The 16,650-nt window shown below is 37.7% G+C and overlaps 1 long non-coding RNA gene across 1 annotated transcript; it reads right to left on the minus strand.

Moving 5' to 3' along the window:
- Nucleotides 1–283: 283 nt before the first annotated feature.
- On the minus strand, nucleotides 284–15,370 carry LOC132660448 (uncharacterized). The gene is made up of 3 exons (XR_009601801.3): nucleotides 15,266–15,370; nucleotides 14,567–14,616; nucleotides 284–9,283 (listed from the first exon to the last, which is right to left on the minus strand). It is a non-coding gene; the product is annotated as an uncharacterized LOC132660448 (long non-coding RNA).
- Between the last annotated feature and the right edge of the window lie 1,280 nt (nucleotides 15,371–16,650).

Consider the following 16,650-nt stretch of genomic DNA (forward strand, 5'->3'; position numbering starts at 1 on the left):
CATGCTCAAAACAGATGCAATCACATGAGGCATATTTAGGAGGAATTTTGGGACAATTACATCACAGCTAAAATCCTTTCCTTGTCATTTCTGTTGAGATCCATTTGCTGGTGAAATAATTTTTTCTCTAATATGGTGTGGATCATAGCAACAGTGGGTTCAGATGTAACCATTTAGGAGCAGAGGCCTAGCTCAGTATGCCAGAAAAAAAAAAAAAAAAAAAAAAAACACGCACCACAAAGAACATTGAGATGAATGGCTCTATTTTATGAGCCATAAAAGTTTTATTCATCTTGACACTGAAACAGGTTTAGGCAGTGAGTTGACACGCCTTAAATAAATAAGTGGAATTAATTCCCCAGCCCTTGAAACAATAGCAGCATGCACGTAGAACGGAGAAATGCCCCATTGTTTCCTGTGGCTGCCTGATATTGATATTATTTGTGTTTTTCTGTGCTGCTGCCTCAGGGGCCTGGTTGATCCACTTCAGATTCATCCCCTGTTTTATTAGAGGTTGAAAAAGGTTCAAGACCTGTTTGTACCACAGCTCCCACCGACAGCTAAGGAACCAGTTTGGCGTCTGGTTTGTCTGTTGTTTTACTGCTGACCTTCAAATCAACTTTAACCCCTGACCTCTGGAGGCATCTATCATGACAAGAGGCTGTTTAACACAAATGGTGCCCATTTATAGGGGAAGAGACTCAGAAGATTTCCTTTTTATGAAGAATTTAGTTTTTCACCCCTCTTTTCTCAGTCACCACAGGTGAAATCCCTCTTAGCAGCTGGCTTATGAAATAATGTGAAGGGAGGCCTTAATGAGCAGAAAGCACCCTCAGCTGGAGATAAATATATGCAAATGAGATGCACAAACAAAGGAGCCTGGACAGAGAAATATCTGCAATTCCAGCAAAATGCTGCCTGCAGCTCGAAGATGAACAGCTTTGATAAAATGGTAACAAAAAGCACCTTTTTATCCTCCAGCGTGTTTTACATTGCAATAGACCATTGTCATTGCAACCCAGTGGAGCATGCAGAGGTTTTCTGCACTGTTTCAGAAAACTGTTTAAACATTTGTTTTAAGGCATTCATGAAATATAATCAATGGACTGCTTCTCTGTTGTTGTGATTTTTTTTTTTTTTCTGAGTGTGTTTTAGATGTTGCTGTAGTTATTTTACCTGTTGGTCTTTTCGGGGTTTAACGTTGCTGTCTCGCTATGCTATTTCACTTTTCGGTGACTGTTCCCTCCACTGGCTAGAATGACTTTTTTTTTTTTTTTTTTTTTCAATGGAAAGAGATTTCAAGTTAATAACTAGTAAGAATCGGCTTTGAGGAAGGGTTTGAACCATCACGGAGCAGCACCCAAACAACTCGTTTTAATGATGGCAATCAAGTGTGTAGAGCTAATTCAGAGACAGGCATGGAACATGCTGATTTTAATAAGCTTTCAAAAGGCAATCTCTAACTTTTAAAAGTCTCTTTTTAATTTAATCGTCCTTGGTTCATACGATGCCAAAACAAACAAAACCATTAAAATATGTTTTCAATATGTATCCGCAGTGTTATTTGATAGTGTTTTAAATTAGCATTGTGTTGGTAAAATATTGATTTGATGAGCTTTAAAAATGGAAGAGCTAAAATCATCAACCTATTTGGGGGGAAAAGGAACATTTTTCCTCTAAAAAGGAATTAAGCCCCAGCCCCAGGATCTTGCCAGAGAGGGGCTGGACCATGACACAGAAATTGCTGCGTTCGAGCATACGTATTACGTTTAGGTTAATAATCAAAGCGGTGAAGGTGAGAGAAGAAACACTATCTATACACTTCACATGTGTCAAAACACTATTGCCCTAAAAGCTCGGCAAGATTTGGTTCTTTCATTTATAATACAATCCTAGCATTCTGCGGTAGAGACGTACGAGGGTCTTTACATTTCCTTTGCCTAAATTATTTCATCTCGGTTGCTTGCACTGGAGTAGAGACATTTCTTCTGAGTACTGTGTAGCTTTCACATTTTATGTGCATTTCATCAGGCAAATGTCAAATTTGCTAATAACAAGAAAATCTCCTCATTTTTAATCATGCCACTCCTGTTGCATGGGGGTGGGGGGGTGGAGAAGGGGGTGGAGGAGGGAACATAAATGCATTGAGCAGTCTGACCAAAAGAAGAAGGAGAAAAATGCTTATTTGGGTTTTAAAATGACACATGCTCGGTTCTATCAATGTCTGCATCAGTGCCTCATTAAATTCAGGATTTCAGGAGTTAATAGAAACTTGGTTATATTAGGGATGCTTTTCCAAGCCCAGGTTTGAAGCAGCATAATTATGTTCAACTGCTGTTGTTTGGAAAGGGTGAACAGCATCTTAGGCACAGAACAATGAAATTACAGCTGAGATTTAGGTTAGCAAAAGCCGTCTTCTCCAGGCTTTTATGATTCATTATTTCCCATTAAATACAGTATTAGAAGCGTACACTGGATAGCTCATGGTTGCTGCTCTCGGAGCACATTATCTATATTACACAGGTCTGGGGAGCAGAATTAGAAAACTTTGGGGGAATGAGCAATATGTGTTTGCTGATAGAAGTACCATATGGCTCATCTTCTTCAATTGCTTTCATTGCGACTCTGATGCTGGAGAAATTAAAGTTTTATTTGATGTGGCACAGCTTAATGAACTGTCTTCTGTTAGGAAAATTGAATATGTTTCCTGTTATTTGAGCACAGAGCCTCCATGGTTTGGCTGATGAGGGATGCATTATGTATTGTTTATTTAGCATTTTGAAAACAAAAGCAAGATATTGAAGGTAAAATTGATTACTGCTGGATTGCATTATATAATCAAGTTTTCTCCTTTTAAATTTCCCTTCACAATCCTTTTGTAGTGTTTTAATATGAGATTGTTGCATGGCTTTTTGTTTTTCAAAAATACACAGGGCTTGGTTTTTATCAAGATACCTTTATTTGTAAACAAGCCACAGGAAACTCTAAACTCACTATTGTTATATTTGTAAAGTTCGAAGGAGAATGTTTGGAGATAATGAACATATTCAGCTCGTGTGAATCTAATTGCAAAACTTCCAGTTTACCCCCAGTTGGTTTAGGGAATCCAACATTTGCTAGTTGAAAGGGGAATGTCATTTTCTTTTGTCTGAAAGAGACCACTTCAGAACATGCTGGGGAGGGGCCATAAGGAAAGGAAGAGTTTTTTAATATTTGGAAATACAAACCTCAAAATATCAAATGTAAGATTTTTGAGTTAGTTGTAGGTAAATGAAAAGACCACATTCAACCTGTGAATTAAAAGAAAAAAAGGAAGCGTATGCACCATGAATTTACATTTTCTTTTTTTTACTAAATAAATCTGATTAAAGAAACCGATCAAAAATATACTTACACGATGAGAAAATTGGCATGTCAATCCATGTGAATGGTCTCCATTCCCTGAAAGAATCTGCAAAGAGATTCATTTAGCATTTTGTTTAATTTCCCCATTTTTGTTTTGGATCTGATTGTTTTAGAAATATGAAATCTGACTGATCTCTAAATGATTTTACACTGAATGTAAAATCATCTAATTGCTGTTTCTCTCATTTTCCAGTGAGAAATAATCCTCATATGTGCTGATGACTCAAGCACACGAATCGGCAACAAGCAAGTAGGATAAAAAATAGTTAAAATGAATCAACATTTATCTGGAAGATACAGTCCTGACCTAAAAAAAAAAAAAAAAAAAAAAAAAAAAAAAAGTCATTTATCTTCTGTGTCCTGTGATGTTTTGAAGATTCTGGCAAATATGGCAGTTAAACAAACTTCTCTCACAATCTAAATACTGTCTGTTCAAGAGAGGCTTCCAATGTTTATAGCTCATAAGTAAAGAAAAAAAAAAAAAAAAAAACTCTGGTATTTTACCAAGAGTAGTGCTCTTGAAAATGTCTCCGAACAAAGTGTTTAAGCAAAACTTTGGCCACAGATATTCTCAATTCCTCATTCTTCCTCTGATTTTTTTTCAGTGAGGTATTTTCATAGTCTATCATTATCTTCCCTTTCTTGAAATTAACAAATTAATTTCAAAAAATTAACGCCTGACTATGACCTGGTCATACAAACTTCCTTCAGAAACAGTTGAGAAGAAAACATCACATTTTTATGAACCCCATCTCCTGCCAGGGGCCTCAGAGGAGGAACACCATTATGCATTGTTATCAGCGTGGTGTAATTTGACTGTTGACAAAGTATCCGTGGCAGTGAGAATGAGCGCAGTTAGAAGGGTGGCGGATTGTAATCAAGAAGATGCTTAGCTGTGCAACACTGCATCTTGAGCAGATTTGAATCAACATTGCCTTAAGGGGACACACACACATACCAAAAGAAAAAAAAATCCATTAATTTTTAGAGGAAAATTAGAGTGGCACTTGATGAAGTAAAATTTGACATGCGTTAATTGCTCCGCAGCTCTCCTAATTAGAGATTTTCAAATTCTTTTACTGCTGTCACCATGATGGCACATTGTCTTGCTGGACAAATACTGAAATTGCAGATTCGTTTCATCGGGAAGTTTTATGGAGGAAGATTGGACCGTGTCCTCTAGTCTACTTCCAAAAGGTGGACAGCTGGAGAGCAAAGAGGGGTTTTCGGCATTACCTTCACCAAAGATAAAAATAGGCTTGTTAAAACAGTTTCTGTTACAAGACTTAATGTAAAGGAAGTAGGTGCTGATGCGATTTTCTTAAACAGGCGGAAATGTTCCTTTGATACTCATGCCTCTGCTGCATATGAAATATTTCAGGTGGGAAGAAAAAAACCAGTGAAATGCTGCATTATAGACACGTTCTCATATTTCTACTTACATTCTTCAGAAATCAGAGAAAGGGGATTTTGAAAGGCCATGTCACATTTTTCCCAGGTCTGAAGTGGAGGGCAACAGCATCTCTGGTCCCCCTTCTTATCTAATAGTAATGATGCTGCTCTTTGGCCCTCAGGATGGCACCAAATATGATCCCATAATAATTCTGGTTTCCCTTTTTCAACCCCTCTGTCTAGCCCTTGAACCTCTCTTAATTCATTAACATATCGAGTTTTTTCAATTTTCTATTTTCTTGCAATAACAATATTAATGCCGGGGTGAAAGCTTGATTGGAGCTAAATTACTTGTTACCTGCTGGCATTTATTTATATGGCATTGAATTATAAAGCTTTGCTATTGTCATGCCTTGGGCGAATTGTTTATGACACCAGTAATAGGAGTAATTGTTATTGTTGAAATTACCTGTCAGCTACCCATAGCAGTGGCCCTTGTCCCACTGACAAATAGTGACAAGGGAGAGGTATCCTCCATGCGTCCCCCTGATGGCTTCTCCTCTGATAATAAGAAGTGCAGGGCCTCTGATAATTTGCCTGTCACTGTTGAGCGCAGCTCAGAGAGAGTTAGCCAAATTGTTGTCATTCACTTTGACAAAGACAGCAAGATGCTCCTGTGCAAGAGGAGGATTATCAAAATAAATGAAATCGCTTACACACCCTTTGTTTGTTTGGCTCAAGAATTGCCTGGCTTTGTATGAGGTTGTGAGATCAGGGTCCGGTTCTGGGAATACCTCTGTTCATTCTAAGATGAGGATCCCCGGGAAGAAAAGGCCCTTCAGAAGACTCACTATTTTGCAATTTGCATTAGCTATTTAGAAATTATTTTTGGATATAAAGAAAAAGTCAATAAAATTGTAACAAGAAGTCTGTGGACGTGTGGGCGAATGCATTAGTTTAAAGCACATGTGAAATCCACACCTTTTCTCTCCTGCCTTCCTTTTATCCCTCTTTTTTGTTTTTGATCCATGCAGGCATTCAGATTCAGTAAGTGTGCAAAAATGCACAAATTTCCCAGGTGCGATCAAGTTTTCTTTAAAACTGTAGAAATCTGCATCTTTGACTCTTAAAACCTTTCAAGATTATACAGTCAAATTTAGGATTATTATTTCAAATGGCTGTTTCCTTTCCATAAATTATCTTTTATTTATGTAATATCTTCATGTGTAAAGAGATAAATGAAACGTAGTTCCAGGTATGAAGCATCAATTATCACAGGCTAACAGAGGAAGCAAAACGACTCTGTTATTGCCAGAGCTCCAATATAAATATTTGCATTTTAAAACCCCTTGGTTGCAGCCTGTGAACCTGTCATAGAGGAGAGAGGGGGACATGGGAGTGGGGGATGGGGTCTGGGACTGTCCACATCTGAAAGAGAACTACTTTAAAGTAATCAAACCTTTGCTCTTATAAAAACCAAAATCATTCTCACCATTGCACAAAAAGCATCATTTCACGCCAGGAAAATTCTTATTTTTAAGGGGCCTGTGAGGTTATTCCTCATAGATCTTGACAAATACTTTCTGTTATAAGACGTTGAAAAGAAAAGATATAACTAGGGTAAATGTAAAATATTGGCTCCTTATAGGATAGTAATCATCTGTTTATTGGTCTCTACCAGACAAGTAATGACCAAGCCCAGCATTAAGTGCCAGCAACATTGCCTTGGGCCCTTCCCCTCCTAACACTGGCCATCATCTGATTAGAGAACCTCAAAGAAGTCACTATTGCATAATTTTCTGGGTCTTAACAGTGCAGGTTGGCTGGCAGGAAAACTACCTAGGAGGGTTGATAAAGCAACAGTGAAACATGATTTTATTTACTCCACTTACACCGTGCTCTCTGAAAAAAAAGTCTCTGAGTATCTCAGATGCTGGTGGCTGCACAAGGAACCTAAAATTGGTTCAAATAGGAATTGTGGGAGATGTGGGGGCGGCAGCGGGGCTGGGGGAGGGGGGCAAGACAGGAAAAGTAAAATTATCCATCTCTTAAAGCTTTCCATGAGCTGCACCTAGAAGTAATTAACAACATCGTCATGGGCATCTAGACCTTTTCTTAGGTGTTCTGTATTTAAAGCAGGTAAGTTTTTAGCAGTGCTAAAATCATATATGCAAAAACATGATGATGGGAATAGAATGAGTTTTTAATTCCTAATAATAATGAAGTCGACAAAAGGCAACCGCTCACTGGTTAACCATGTTGAATGTCCCTGATTAACAAGTGGAAGGCAGTGACATAATTAAGAGGTTATCGGTAGTAATAAAAATGCTCAAACCTGTCTTGGAATGTGATCCCTTTAACAGATAATTTTTAAGAATGTAGCATGTCCTTGCTTTCTCTGTCGAGACACATGTTAGTGATCCCAGGAGGGAAAATAAACATACGTTTTTAAATGAAGATATTTAAAATGTACCCCATATTTCAGCGTGTTGCTGTAACCTGGTCTTTTTTATGTTCCTCCTATAAAACCTAAATTAAGCCTCTTAGGAGTGGTTTTGCTGTAGGCTTCGTCTAAAAACACAATACATTTTAAATGGTTCCAGTACTTGAGCGCACTTTAACATGTGATCACTACCGTGCATTCTCTTCCCCCCTCTTCCAAGTAGCAGGCTTTTAAAAGGATGAGCCTTCTTTAAAATTTAGCTTCATTTGAAATGTAAACTTTTAACAAATAGTAATTGCTCCTGTAGCTCTATTGATAAAGTGACTGGCAGCAAATCTTTTCTCTCTCTCGCTCTCTCTCTGTCTCTGTCTCTCTCTCTCTCTCTCTCTCTCGTAACATTTTGAAACACCCATCAGTGTCAAAGGAAACTGCACACGTCTCCTTTGCTGCTCTAAATAAGGCTCAGCAATGTTAAGAAAAATGTCAGAAAAAGCTCAGTGGATTAAAGTAACATTTCTGCACCATGTCACGGAGAATGGCAGGGCAGACTGGTCTGCATAATTCTGAAAGAGATCTTGTGTAAAATGCTTACTCTATAAACCAAATGAAATTTTATTTGGAAAGATTTAAGATTGTATTTGATAACATACAACATCCAGTTGTTTTTCTAGATCCTGTTATTCCTCAAGATGCCTTTGCTATGTATTTTTTAAATCAGAACAATAATACACTCTTCTCTTTGTAACATGTTTCTCCACCCGTGTGCAGCGTTAAAATACATTTCAGACTCTTCAAAGCATTTTTCTTTTCTTTCTAAAATTCCTAGGATGTTCATTCAGTGAAAGCAGTAAAAACGCTGCGCTTTTGCGCATGCAAATTTATTGAGCTAATCAGTCCTTTTTCACCTTAAATAAAATTTGTATATAGCTTTGGAGATTCTCAGAACCGTTCGCTTATAGATATAAAAAATAGAGAGCATTTACATTTCATTCATGTATTAAAAATAAATTACTGGTTTGAGATTTTTAGTTTTGTTCTATTTTTTTTAAAGAATATTCAATAATTGCAAAAGAGTATAACGGTAGTAACATATCTCATAGTATCACAAGTATGTAATTAAAACTTAACAGTTAAAAAAGAAAATAATGCACAGATTCATTACTGGATACCAACAGACACAGCAAAATTAGTTTTACAGAAACAAGGTAAATCTCAGCTGATTTTAAGTATAAACTTTTTCAAAACGGCTTAAAAATGAATTTAGACAAATTTGTCTCTTAACCTTTAAAGATTTCCTGCCTGTTTCTGTATGTCCTTTATTACATTAATTTTTTATTTAAATTACACCATTAACTGGATATGAATTTATCAAGAATACATGTATTGATTTATAAAACAGTACCATTAATTATTATAATAGCTAGATGTAGCTGATATTACAAAGCCATTTAAAGGTTTTTAATATAACTTGGACATACATAGATAGATAGACATTATGGACAAGACTACAATTTAAACTGGCTACTAGCAGTTAATGAAATCCTTGATTTATATTCTAGTTTAGAGATTGATTATATTGTTGCTTTGTAAAACTATTTATATTATGCCATTTTTCAAAGGATGTCTCAATAAAAAAGCTAAATAAAATATTCAGTCAATTCCCAAAGCAGATTTTGTTTTCTATATTTTAAATGCTAGTGAAAATAATTGATTGTGTGTGTTCCAAGCTTTGTCATTTCCATTCCAGAGGTGGCTTTCTTGATGGGAGCCTCGTTTGCAATGCACACTTTCACACACTCTTGATCCTTGCAGAAACAAACCCCTTCTCTTTATTTCATTACCAACATCGTTCCCCGCCACCCCCCCCCCCAAAAAAAAAACAAACCCATGTATATTTCACAAAACCCGCACATCAGGACACATAAGTCTTTTTGGCATCTTTTATGTTATGCATTTTTTTTTCCTTAAGGTTGTGGAAAACTGGGACTTACCCCAAAGCCGCAAAGCAGGCAATCACGAAGAGTATTTGGGTAAGAATGCAATCTGAAGAGAAAAAAAGAAAAATGAGGAAGAATATAAGCAAATAACTGTAACACTTTCAAATTACTTTTCAAATGATAATTAGCCAATGCATAGATTGAAAGTTAAATTCTTTTCACATTGTACTTGGTTTGGGTCTCCTAGTCTCTTTATTTATATCACTTTTCCTTGCCTGGCAACATATGTTACCGATTTATTATAGTATTTTTACTGTTAGCAGACAAATCTAAAGGCTAGCTGAGAAGGCTAGCTTCATCTGATGACTTTCACAACAACTGCAGGGCATCCTTGAGGGTGAGCCAATAGGCTCTTTTGAAGCTATAATACCATTAACCATTTTGATGCCGAAATATTCCTTATGGCTAAAGTTGTTTCTCTTTTTGTAGGTGCTCTGGGTTTTGCATATACAAAAGTTTAATGTAAATGATTTGTTTAGTAAATATTTCACTAGCCTTCTAAGCACTTTCTTCCATGTGTCCTAAGTCGCATAAAAGCCACATGAATGCTTTGGTTTCTTTATTTTCCCTTTCTTTTACAGGACACTGAAATCTGGACACACATTTATAAGTAAACAGCTATCAAGCATCAACTTAAGTTGTCACTTCCCCCTCCCCCACGCCATTAATTTTCTGCTATGCTACTAAAAGAAACAAATAATCTTTTAGAGTTTCAATGATCACATCTCTGATATATGTACAGTCCAGAGAAGTAAAGTTCAAGCAAGAGAGATTCTTTTTGACTAAGAATCTGAAATTTCTTGGCAAATTAAAGGTGCCGTTTGTTATGGCCATTTCAATGGCTACGTGGTACTAGCCAAAGGTTTATGCCTTTTAATATGTACACATGAAAATGTTTCGAATTGTATTTGTTGACTAAAGCTATTCATTTTAAAGCTGCCAAATAACAAACTTCCATCTTTGATCACCTGTAATTGACTTCAGACCAAATTAGCTAGTTACTTGAATTTAAAATCTTGTTTAAAAACAATCTCTTTCTCCACTTAAATATCCCACGTGGCGTTCACTTCCAACTTCAGGTACATTTTATAGACTTTCTTCTGAGCATGCATGGCTTAAAATTTTACAAATTAAATCTCAAATTTTGGAAGCCAGTGTTTCTGGTCTACAAGGTCCAGCTCAGCCACTAAAATTTTAATGTAATTTTGATATTAGAATTCAGCCAATAAAACCGAGATTCTTCATGGCCACACTTAGGGGTCTCACTATCCAGAAAGTGCATTTTGAGGACCTGGAATGCACCCTGCACCTCTGAGATGCAGAAGGTGCCTAAGAGGTATCGTCTGTCCAAACACACCTAGCACAGTAGACGGTCTTCAACCCATAGCCATAACTTTCCAACGTGTTTCAGAAAACACCACCAACTTGGTTTTAAGATATTTGCATGTAGAATTTGCTTTTGGAACAGGTGGTGAAACAACTACAATCCATCTCACCATTCAGCTAATTCTATTTTTCCTTGCTTAAAAGTTCGCAGATCTTCATCGTTTATACTTCAGTATACTGGCCATAAACTTTATTTTAGTATTAATTATAATTATCCCAGCACAATAAGTACATTTTATATTTATTCATACATAGATATGCAGCTTCGTCTTAGTCTAATGTCAGTTAATCTTTAGGTGGGTTTATTGTTAATACCTATTGTCAGATATTTACGGTATTTATTTCTCTTTTGTCCCCAGGAGGCATCTTATGGTGACTATAGGTAATTTTAAGTCAGAAGCAATTATGATCAACAGGACTTGAGCTTCAGAGAATGAGACCAACTTTCTGAAAGCATAAAGGCACAGCAATTCTGAAAGTCATTGTGTGTAGGGTTATCAATACCCAAGTGACTCAGTGCTAGTCCTGTCATTCCATGAATGACTCTATCCTAAAGGCAGTGATGAGGACAAGTCAATTTAAATATTAATTTTCTCATAAAAAAAAAATGAAGGGAGACAACGCCATAGAAGGCCCTGGAGTTTCCTTCTTCAAAAAATTATACTCTTGAAGAAAAACTGAATCTTCAGCAGGATTTTATCCCCATATTTAGAAGCATGCCAACTGTGAGTATGGCGATCCAAGCTCCTTGATGCTTTTTTTCCTTCCAGACTAGGTCCTCCACTCCACGACACAGTGCCCTTAGTAGAGGCCATGGGCCTGCTTCTCTGCTTCTCTTAATCTGCCCTGTCCACCCACCACATCCTCTCTCCCTCCACCACCTTAAAACAGGTGCTTTTTAAAAACCTGAATTTAAAAATACAGGTTCCTCTGGCTTCCTGACTGGGGCTCCGTCATTATCATTCTGTAATGTATCTAAATGGCCCCTTACAGCAACTGGTCCAAGGCTAAGCTGGGATCCCCACTTCTCTGTTGTTCTCTCACCTCCACCCCGACCCCCAAGGGCCACCCCCCTGCTTTCTGTTTTGTCCATCACCTCAGTTCTTTTCCCTTGTTTCTGACCTGCACTTTTTCTGGATCAGACGCAGGCAGGTTGAGAGGTAATGAGAACCAGATGGACATAGCACAGAAATTGCCCAAATGGGTATGAGAATGTGGGGAGCTGTCAGGCATGGAGAGAAGCTGGAATTTTTCAGCAATAAAATGGGATTTATCGCCACTCTACCACAGTCATTGCCGACAACCGTTTACCTTGACAGAAACCCCATTCCAATAGGCCACGCCGATGCAGATTCTTTTTTCCCAAAGAGTGATGATTGGTATTTGTTCTAAGGCTCAAATGGCCTGCACTAAAGGTGAAGCATTAGGCCAAAGTCCTGTATTCCCCACTGAGGCAAATGAACCTGCTAAAATAAGTTCCTTCCACAATGGCTGTGTAATTGAAACCAGAAAGTGAGAGAATTTGATAAATTGCTTGACCCTGAAGGAATGTTAAGGTCATAAATTTTCATTGCATTTTTTCTCTCTCTTTTTTTTTTATTTTTATATATTGATTATATTTAGTATTTGCTTCAAAATTCAACAAGCTTACAGATCATCAGTTGTGGCCCCAGGGGAGAACACAGTAAATCATCAATTAAGAGGGCAGGGGCCATTCTCGCCTCATCTTCCAGAGAGGACTGTCAGCTCCTCAGTATGCCAAGGACAGTCATGGAGGTGTCTTACATCTCAGAATTATTCCAACTTTGCACGCAATTTGTCCTAGCGTGGACAAAGTCAAATCCACAGGAAAGATTTTTCTCCGAGGGTACTGCTCTACTTCTATCATTTAAGAATGATGAACTGTTAAGAGGCTGGCAATCCATTTACAGCGATCACACCCACATCCCTTTTTCCCCTGGAACCTAAAAGTAAGAACAATTGTATTTTAGTTTAAAAAAAAAAAAAAGGCGCTCCTCCTTTTTAGGTAAATTGAAAGTGTGCCTGCGTGTGTGTGTGTGTGTGTGTGCACTTGAAAGCACCCGCGCTTCTGAATGCTGGTTTTGGCAAGTCTGCTTTGAGATCTTTCAAACTTACTTTTTTAAAATCTGGATTATCTTAATGTGGAAATAAAACATAGGTCATAAAAACAGCCCAAACCACATATTACATAATGTAAAAAGGACTGAAATACTAAAGTCATCACATAGTAGCGAATTTCTACACATCTTGCTTGAAGGCTTGACCTGTTTTTCTAAAAAGTGGATAAACTAAGCTTGTCAGCATTCTAATTTAGTTGTATTTTCTACCAATTGCTGGTAGTGATATATTATGAAGAGAGTGTGTGTTTCGCCACCCTACCAGGTTAAATAATTTCTTGATAGCCAAAACTCCTTATCCTTGAAAATTTTAAAGAATAACCTATCTCCTTTGTGTTCATGTGCTTGGCTTGTTCTGTGAAATAAATAAAATCAGGAGTACTTGATCACTAACACATAACTTTCTGCTCAGATTTTTCATAATTCAAGACACCCAAACTGGGATGCAGAGTGGAACTTCTGAGTGATCGCTGGGACAGTTTCTCTAACTTAGGAAAGATTCGTGCTGATTTCTTTTCAACTATTAATGATCAGTTTACAGACTGAAACCAATACTAGCTCTGGGATGTTTAAGTATTAAATAAGCACATGGACTTTTCTTTAAAACCAGCTAAACGGGAGAAGAAAAGAGATAGTTTAGGTTGCCTTCCTTAAAGTATTATCAAGAGGGGTGAGGCTAAATAATTTCCAGCCCTATATCCTACTTTATTCTGTTCAAAAGTAATTAATGACAATATTTGTTAAGAGTATTTCTATCTCAATTTTTTTTTGGGGTCAAGTAAAGGAATGGGAAAGAGAGTCCATAAAAGGAACCAATTCAAGTCCTTGTTATTCCAAAATGTAAAAGTCAGAGAATTTGTGAGTGATACAAAGTAGTAAGGAATAAGTAGGACCAGAGCTGTTGGAAATCTTAGAATCTGGCTCCAAAGTACAGGGAAGAAGATAATTTTCATATGTGAGTGCTTATCTGTATATAAATATTCAAATAAGAATTCAGCAATGATCTGTCTTCATCTTATAGAGGGGAGCTCATGATGTACACATGATCTACCTTTAATCTAGCGGCTTTGTCCGTGTTAAAAACGTGGCTTCCTTCCTCTATACTTGAAAATTGTGTTGCAAGGCTGCTTCAGAAAAACAAAAAATAAATATATGCATATGTATGTATATATACATACATGTAAGTATAAATAAAATATGAACAGAAAATGGCTTCAATCACTAATATTTTTGCAAACTAATGTTCAGCTGATGCCCCTCAATTTTATATTGCATCACATTAGTGTCATAATGGTAATGACTAGCCTTTATTCACTAACAGTTTGAGTCAGCACTTTGAGACATTTTCAAATTAGGTCATACTGCACATTTGTGGCTGATACAAAGGTTGATTAAGAGAGCTGCACAATTTTAAAGTGATGTGGTGTGAGTTGAATTAAGTTCTCTCTGATAGTTACGGGAAATGTGAGCCACCATAACTAAGCAGAAATAATGTATGGGCTATAGGGGGAGAATATATTTCCACAGAGTGCTTGAAGTCATACTCATTTACAATTTCACAAAGTCCTCTGTCTGTTATGGAAGAATTCTATCATGGGGCCTAGAAACAAGCAATGAATTACAATAAGGACACTGGAGGCCTGGTCCTCAGTCCTGTTGCAGTGAAAGTCAGTTTTTGCCTTTAAGTCCCTTTTGATCTTCTCCATAAAGAGCTTCCTCCCCCCCCCCCCCCCCCCCGCCTTCTAGACACTGACTACTGCTTTTCTGAAGTCAAAACGATCCTGTGCCACAACCAAACCATTTACCCATAATGTGATGATGCTGAGGTCTGGCTACATTGCTATGCAAGCTGGACCTGAAGAGAGAAAAAAAGAAAAGAAGGAACAAGGTCAATTTAAAGTGGTATTATCATGACAGACCCACAACCTCACCTAAAACGTGTAGGCACAGGACCGGCTTTAATTCACCCAGCACTGCCAATGAATTGTAAAAATGGCTCCTGAAAGGCAGAGCACCTTTTCATTGGGTTTAAGAGGAACAAAAATAAAAGCTGAAATTCTTACTCCATTTGCTCAGAAAGGGCCAAAGTAGCTGTTATTCACTCTATATTGCCCTCTATGTAGCAGAAAGGAGCCAGAGAATATTTTTCTAGATAAATACATATATATTTTTCTATTGTGCAAGTGGCCTTAGAAGCCAAGGAACCTGGAGAAAAACTGCACCAGTGCATGGCACTGAACCGAAAGAAAAGCTCCTTCTTGGCCAGCAGACTTTGGTCCCGAGGACACAAAAGGAGTTCCCTATGGTTTCTCTTGCACATACACCTGGCTTTCTTTGCATAGGCATCCTGAAACACAATGTGATCAAATCACATTGTATTTCTGTTTTTGTTCTGCTTTTTCAAATTTCAACTTCCCATGCAGACCTTTCTGGGCTTCTGGATTCTGTCCCTGTCGGGAGGGACATTACAGGATGTGCTGCCCTGCCCCCTGCAGACCCCTTACCTCCAGTTTCTTCTCAGTTTTTTAGGAATTCCATCTGAGCTTTACACGAAAGTTTGGGCTGAACTTGTTTTCTCAGGGAGAAGACAGGCAGAGTAACAGGACAGGGCCCCGCTTAAAAAAAAAAAAAAAGTATACATGATTAAAAATAAATAAATAAATGCACCTAATTAGGAATATAATGTTGTAATAGCCACAATCATTCTCAATATTTATAAATATGCTTATATTCCAGGCTCCTTATGATTTTCACAAGAATTAAAGGCAAACAGTCTTCAGACTTTGAGAGGGATATAAACAAGAACTCTTTGGGAGGAAGAGAGGGAAGGAAGGGAAGAGGAAAAACACAGGCAAGGAAGGAGGAGAAAGGAAGGTGGATTTCAGCTCTTTCTGTCCCAGCAAGGACCTGCTCCCAAGGCGTCCATCCCTGTTCACTGATTTCTATCCTTCAACTGTGAAAGTTACAACCCATGCGAGTGGTAGGCAGTGACCCATACTGCCTTCAATTCTGCTGTCATGAATGTCTTGCTTTTTAAATGTTTATTTATTTACTTGAGAGAGAGAGAGAGGGAGAGAGAGAGCAGAGGAAGGGCAGAGAGAGAGGGAGAGAGAATCCCAAATAGGCTCCGTGCTCTCAGCACACAGCTTGATGCCACAAACCACGAGATCATGACCTGAGCCCAAATCAAGACTGGGACACTCAGCAGACTGAGCCACCCAGACGCCCCATGATTTTCTGGTTACTACACACAACCAATAGTTCTAATAAGCTGTAGCTTAAATTTGGATAACTCCTGGTTCTTGCTGAACTACAGAGGTTGCTCTGGGCAGAGCAATCTGATGATTTATCACAAAAGCAGAAGTCACGGAACGTCCTGTGACCCAGATTAAAACACAAATATCCCTGGGTTCATAGTCTGCCAATTAATACCTGAAGCAATGGCAGCGCTATGTCTCAAGCACATACATTTTCATTTTGAACACACCCCTGGTGTGTGCAATCACTTAATTTACATTTTCAAAAGGTCACTTGTGGTGCTCGCTAGAAGCGACTATATATTTTACTTATTTTGAAGTAGGCTAATTTGCCTACCTTGCACACCTTTCCGGCCACTGGGATGACAGATATCTGATTCAGACATAATATCGCAATGAATAGATAAAAGTAGTTTTGCCATTTTGTTAAGCAATTAAGGGAATACTTGAGTTTCTCCAACAGTTTAATTTAGTACACAAGAATAGCATCTATGAGCTATGTTTATTAATAGTGGGTTTTTTATTATTATTTTCCAGAACAGATACAGTAACATTACAGGGGTTCAATATGACTTTTGATGATCTGGCATGCAGTGATTAAATAAGGTTAACCCTCATTTTATATGCTAATA

This window comes from Panthera onca, chromosome A3, assembly GCF_046562875.1.
Source record: "Panthera onca isolate mPanOnc1 chromosome A3, mPanOnc1 haplotype 2, whole genome shotgun sequence".
NCBI lineage: Eukaryota > Metazoa > Chordata > Mammalia > Carnivora > Felidae > Panthera > Panthera onca.